At 40.3% G+C, this 6000-nt stretch overlaps 1 protein-coding gene across 4 annotated transcripts in view; it reads right to left on the reverse strand.

Moving 5' to 3' along the window:
* Positions 1-4337, reverse strand: part of slc8a4b (solute carrier family 8 member 4b) — a 134333-nt gene extending 129996 nt beyond the window's left edge. For all 4 annotated transcript variants that reach the window (XM_086284399.1, XM_086284381.1, XM_086284391.1 and 1 more), the window contains exon 1: positions 4183-4337. The gene's annotated coding sequence lies outside the window, so the exon portion shown is untranslated. The remainder of the gene's footprint in view (positions 1-4182) is intronic.
* Positions 4338-6000: the final 1663 nt, after the last annotated feature.

The raw sequence follows: 6000 nt of genomic DNA on the forward strand, positions 1-6000 counted from the left end.
TTTCAAATATTTCAATTTTAAATAAATATTAAAAATAATTGCGATGCAATTATATAGTATGCAAAGATTCCATACTAAAATCAACAATAACTTAATAATTGAAAAGACGATTACAATTAAATAAATTCTAATACATTTAAATGTGATATTGTACTATAGTTTTTTGTTGTTTCATGTTATATTTTATGATCCGCCCACATTTTAGTTAATCACATATTTTGCATTGCATACCCTTTAAGCTCACCAACCACCATGAAATTACCTTTTAGCTAGAGCATCTACAGTGGCAACACAATTTCAAATCAACCAGTTAGAGAGTAGCACGGTGGTAACTTATCAATCCTTTTGTTTGCCTTAATGGTATTTTTGCATTATATTACACACCAGGAGTTGTTGTATTAGTCAGTGCTAAAAAATAAACCACATTGTTGATGTTGTAACTAAAATAATTCACTTCATCAATGCAAGGGCACTGAATCACAAATAGACTCCAGATGGTAACATCTCAGATGCAGAGGAAGATGGGTCCTGCATTTACTTTTGATGTCACTGCACTAATGAATCAACTAAATACAAACTGCAAGGCCTACTTGCACACCCCGGCTTTCATGACAAATTTGCAGTTTCTTCCATGCAAAAGACAGTTGGAGAGCAGCATTAATAGTTAAATTGAAAGAAGCCATACCATAAGTACAATATGCTACTAGCATAGCCCTTCAAGTCAGAATCTCTCTCAAAGAGGAGAACTTCCCACACATAAGGTGATATGCTCAGGTCACAGGATTAAATTTGGTTGTGACGTCCTGAGGCTGGGTTTGTGTTTCTCATGGAATTTGTTAACCACTACACAACAAAGCTGCTTTTTTAGCAATACATTTAATTTTCTTTTTCTTTTAGCTTATCCAGTTTCACGACTTCATGCCATCTGCTCATCCACAATTCACAAGAATCGCTACTAGAGCACTGGTCATAAACCTACAAATAATTATCACCTAATTAGTCTTCACCCAAATGTTACTCAAAGTCAATGTAAAGATCACATTTGTCATTTTACAGATGATAAGCTATGAACTGTGAGAGATCATAAGTTAGTTGAGCTATTATCTCAGTGTTGTTCTAGTCCCCATTGATGAGCACAATAACTCACAGGACTGTTAATGTTTAAGTTCAAATCACTATTTAATAATAATGTGCGCAATCATTTTAATTAGATTCATGCAACTATGCCGTGTATTCTATGTGATACAATCTGTTTTAGATCCCGTGTTAATATTACGTCCAACTACTGTTTGCTTTTAATAATCACATCAGGGCAGCCAAACTAGAATTCTGGTACAGTTATCATAAAATGGAACGCAACTACTTTGGCATGATATATTAACCCTGTTGGGTTTAAGTTATCATCATTATGCTTTGGAGGCAAGCATAAAGTACTTTTTTGGAAAAATTTTAAAAAGACATGAAAGCATAGGGTTAGAGTCATCACTGAAGATGACTTTGTCACGAGAGAGTTGAGTGTATATCGCTTATCCATTATGTTATATATATATGGGGGATTTTTTCACACCCACGTTAAACACATTATTTTCTAACTTGTCGTCTTAATTATTTTATTTAACTTTTTTCCCCCTAAGATTATTATGTTAAAGTATGTTGCTTTTTGAGTTTGGCTTTAATGTCTTTACTTGCATCAGTTCATTGCTAATTATATCACACCAGTTGCTGTATTACACTTTTACATATTCAAACTTGATGATCTATAAAGGCTTTGACCAGTATGGACAAATATAATAAACAATCAGTCAGTGCCATCAGGAAATATTTTAGCCCTTGAAGTTATAACAAACAACTGATTAGTGATCGCAACATTAGGCCAAACAGAAATTTGGCTACATGTAGCCTACCACTCAAACAATAAATCAATTCAACAATTCATCAATTAAAAGAACATGAAAATGTATCTTCTAGCTTAATAGAAGTTCCTGCTCCTTTATGCTCCTGCCAACATGAATAGGTCTTCTTTTTTATATTTCACAGTATTGTCAATATAATCTTCTTCTGGTACACAACTCAAAACAAGGTTTTGAAAGCTGGCACTACTAACCGTGTGTAACAAACACCCACACACAGGAGAAAAAAGGATTATGACCACAGGGTGTTTCCTGTCCCTCCCAGCTACTGGACAGATGCATTATGCTTAAAGTAACAGGTTCCCTATGCTCAGTAACCACTAACAACACAAGAAACCAGAGACCGGTGCCAGCGAAACACATAATCAGATTAACATGGACAAGAATAGAGGCCAAGATGTGGGTTACCACCCTCTGCTGTGGGGAAGTGAGTGTGTTGTTTAAGTCATTAATGGATTAGCTGAGGATACCGTCACAGGAAAAGACGACAGACAGGCAGGGAAAGTCCTGGATATTTCTGGCATGCAAACACCCTTAGCTAGTAGGCACCCTCCATTATGTGCATACACAATAAACACACAGACCTAGAAACAAAATATAAATGTGGGAACTTGACCAAATCATTGTCAATATTGACATTTCTAGGATTAGGCGCTACATAAATAATGAATAAATGCATGTGTTTTTCCTTCCAAGCACCAGGTTTCTCTGCACTTGCAGTTATTCACAGTCACTGCTCACACAAGCAGCCAAAATCATACTGTTGCTGCTTTTGGATTAGTTGAGAGCCAAGATATAAAGCAAAAGAATGTATTATCATTTTTTAAGGTAAAAAAAAACTCTTGCTGACCTCAAAATGTGGATATATTTCCCTTCCAGGAACCATCAGACTTATTTTGACCCTTTATTAATTCAGAAAAACAGCTTTATTTGTCTGAATTGTACAAAATCGCTACCTTGTAGACGTGGCTGGATAGCAACACCTGTGTAAAAGCTGCTTAACACAAAGAGTTACTCTTGCTTATATGCTGGGGATGGATTAAGATATGCAGATAAATTTATAGCCTACATTTCCTTAGACAGCTTGGCTCCTTGAATTATTGAGAGGGCAACATATCTTTGGGTAAATTATTTATCATTGTTGAAAAAGTTCTCATCAGTAGCCTCATCATGTACCCCGCAGCCCAGCCATCATCATTAACTCTCCACCGTCATCATGCTCTATAAACCATCAACGTCATCATCCTCATCTCCATTATTTTGTTGCCAACTCTTCAACTGTTATAAAATCACCTCCACACCAATGTGTAACATCTATAAGCAGCAGCATCCATTTATGTTGGGACTGCCATCATTAAAAGTGTCACATATCAATCAGCTTTGGTATCATCACAACTCCTTCCATAAATACGTTCATCGCCATCATCGTCACCACCACCAGAATCAACAAATCGTCACAATAATCAGCTCCTCTAAAGAAATGCAGGAACCTGAATGGTATTCACCCAACTTTTACATTTCGATTATCATCAGCCTTATTTCAAACTCACAGGATTTTCCTTTCATATGCGAAGCTACAGGCCGCTATTGTGCTGCTATTTCACCCCTTACAAATCTATTACTCTTGCGCGCCCTGACCCGGTGCACAGTCCCCTAGTACCCAGGTGTGTACCTAACCCTAACCATAATCTTACATCCCCGCACCTTCTTTTCTTGCGCAATCCCCAACCCGGCTCAGCAAAGGTTATAGGTCTTGGTAAATTTTACTCCATCGTTCGCTCTCCAGCTGAGAGAACAGCCGGCGTGGATCAAGATCCTTTTATCATACGACACAGGCTACGCTGGTTCTCACAGGAGACTGCGCGCAGGACAGATGCTTAATTGGAACGGCACTTGAATGCGTCTCTCGCGCAGGGCAGGACTCCGCGGTGTCGCAACACACCTGAGAGACCTCCCTGGTCATGCGGGGCACTCCGGTGTCTTTCAGTTTCAACGTCTATCTCTTCCGCCTCATCGAAACACTTTCTCGCTCCTTATTTACGCACACATGAACCAAATTCTGCACCACGCAGCACCCGCTGCTAGGGTCTAGACAAACTGTCAAAGTGAATGCACCTCACATGCCGGCACACTTCTTAAACACGGTGACTGTCTCCTGTCACACACACACACATACACACACACGGCTCGCGTAAGAGCAACAAAACAGTTTTAACAATGCACATAAATTCATTATAAGAGCAACAGTGGCGCGATATTTGTGTCCTCTCACCGGTTTGGTACTCTGGAAAAAGCCCAGGTCGCGATCCGTTCATTGATTCACTGGCTGGTGCCTCTATCTGTTCATCCCTGCCCTCCGCTCGTTTCCTTATCCACCAGCTGAATAAACGTCTCTCCTCCTCTCAAGCGGCGGCGGCGGTGACAGAGCACGCGCACTTCACCCGCTGGCTCGCTTGCGCGCTCTTGCGCCCTCCCCTGTATCTCCCTCGCTCTCTCTCTCTCTCTGTCTGTCTTTCTGAGTGTGTGTATGTGCGCGCGCGCGCGTCTGCCTCTCTCTCGAGGGAAAGGAGGAAGATGCTCCTTTCCCGAGAGAGAGATGGAAGAGAAAAAGAGAGAGATTGGGCTGAGGAAAGGATGAGCTGATGTGAGCAGGAGTGCAGGGATAAGACACAGAGCAAGACAGTGTGTGTGTGTGTGTGTGTGTGTGTGTGTGTGTGTGTGTGTGTGTGTGTGTGTGTGTGTGTGTGTGTGGAACAGGCACAGAATGAATGGAAACCAAAGGAGCGTGTAGCCCAAGCAGCACTGCACTGATAAACACAGACCAGTGAAAAAGACAGAGAAGAGAAGAGAAGAGAAGAGAAGAGAAGAGAAGAGAAGAGAAGAGAAGAGAAGAGAAGAGAAGAGAAGAGAAGAGAAGAGAAGAGAAGAGAATGGTCAAGCTGAGAAGCAGCAGAGATAAGAAGAAGATAAAGATGAATTGAAAAAAGGCCAGCCTGCTCAAGTTCAAGGCTCCTACCAGTAGCTATTTACTGTACACAGTGAATCTATTGATTATTTCTTCCATATTAGTAGTTTAATAAATTGCACTTAAGGACCCCAACTTCCAATAAATTAGATTTACATCAACCAACAGTAAACTCATCTCTAATCAGAGAAAATGTAGCCATAACCATTCGCTTTAAAAATTGCCAAAATGAGGCTCCATTTGTCTATAAATTAAAGCAATGCAGCATGAGCTACTCTGTCCCCTAACCAATGACCTTTTGTTGTAAGGGATATGAAAACTTGCGTTACTAAAGAACAAGTGACAAATTAATTACGAATGTTTTGAAGTATCAGGAACCATGACCCGGATAACGCCCTTTCTAGAACTTAAAAAACCATTAGTTACTCCCTTTGGGTTGCCACATCAAGTAATGAAACATCATGCTGAGCAGTTGTTTGTCATCACTGCAGGTTGTCTTCCCCATTACTCAATGGTGCTGCAGGAAAGATCTGTTTTTATGACTGTTGATGATATGATTGTAAAGTGGGCCAGTTATGATATTTCCTCTCACTTCCATTCATCAGTTAGCCAACAAACACATAAAATATTCATATTTAAAAGAAGAAGATCAATAATAATCAATAATTACGTACTAGCAACGTTGTCAAGACATTGTTGAACTGCTCATTTTTTGCACTAAAGTCTTGGTTTTACTGGGAACAAATAAGCATCTTATTTGTGCTGGAATTTATTCAGAGGCCGGTTGAGTACTCTCTGCATTGCTGCACCTCTTTACAGAGGAAGAGGAATGGAAGGATAGCCTCCAAAGAGATGAGATGAGGACGTGACAGGCCAAGAGATGAATGAGGGGAGAGAAGGGCAGAGAGGGATGCAGGAGCTGTGTGGGATGGGTGCAGTGAAGATGGGACAAGTGGCGAGGGTGAAGAAGAGGAGTGCAAGAGTCAGTGTAAGTAATGAGAAAGCGGAGAGGAGTAGTTTAACATGATCCGTGTTTTCGACTGAGTTGATCAGAGGTCTGTCTCAGCGTGAAGCATGGCCTTTACACCGCAAGCTAATTCACACCCGGAGGGAACATCACAAACA

This window comes from Aulonocara sp. 'chitande type north' Nkhata Bay, linkage group LG3, assembly GCF_057382095.1.
Source record: "Aulonocara sp. 'chitande type north' Nkhata Bay isolate Kocher_YH1m ecotype deep benthic linkage group LG3, A_spYH_male_GT1.1, whole genome shotgun sequence".
Taxonomy (NCBI): Eukaryota; Metazoa; Chordata; class Actinopteri; order Cichliformes; family Cichlidae; genus Aulonocara; species Aulonocara sp. 'chitande type north' Nkhata Bay.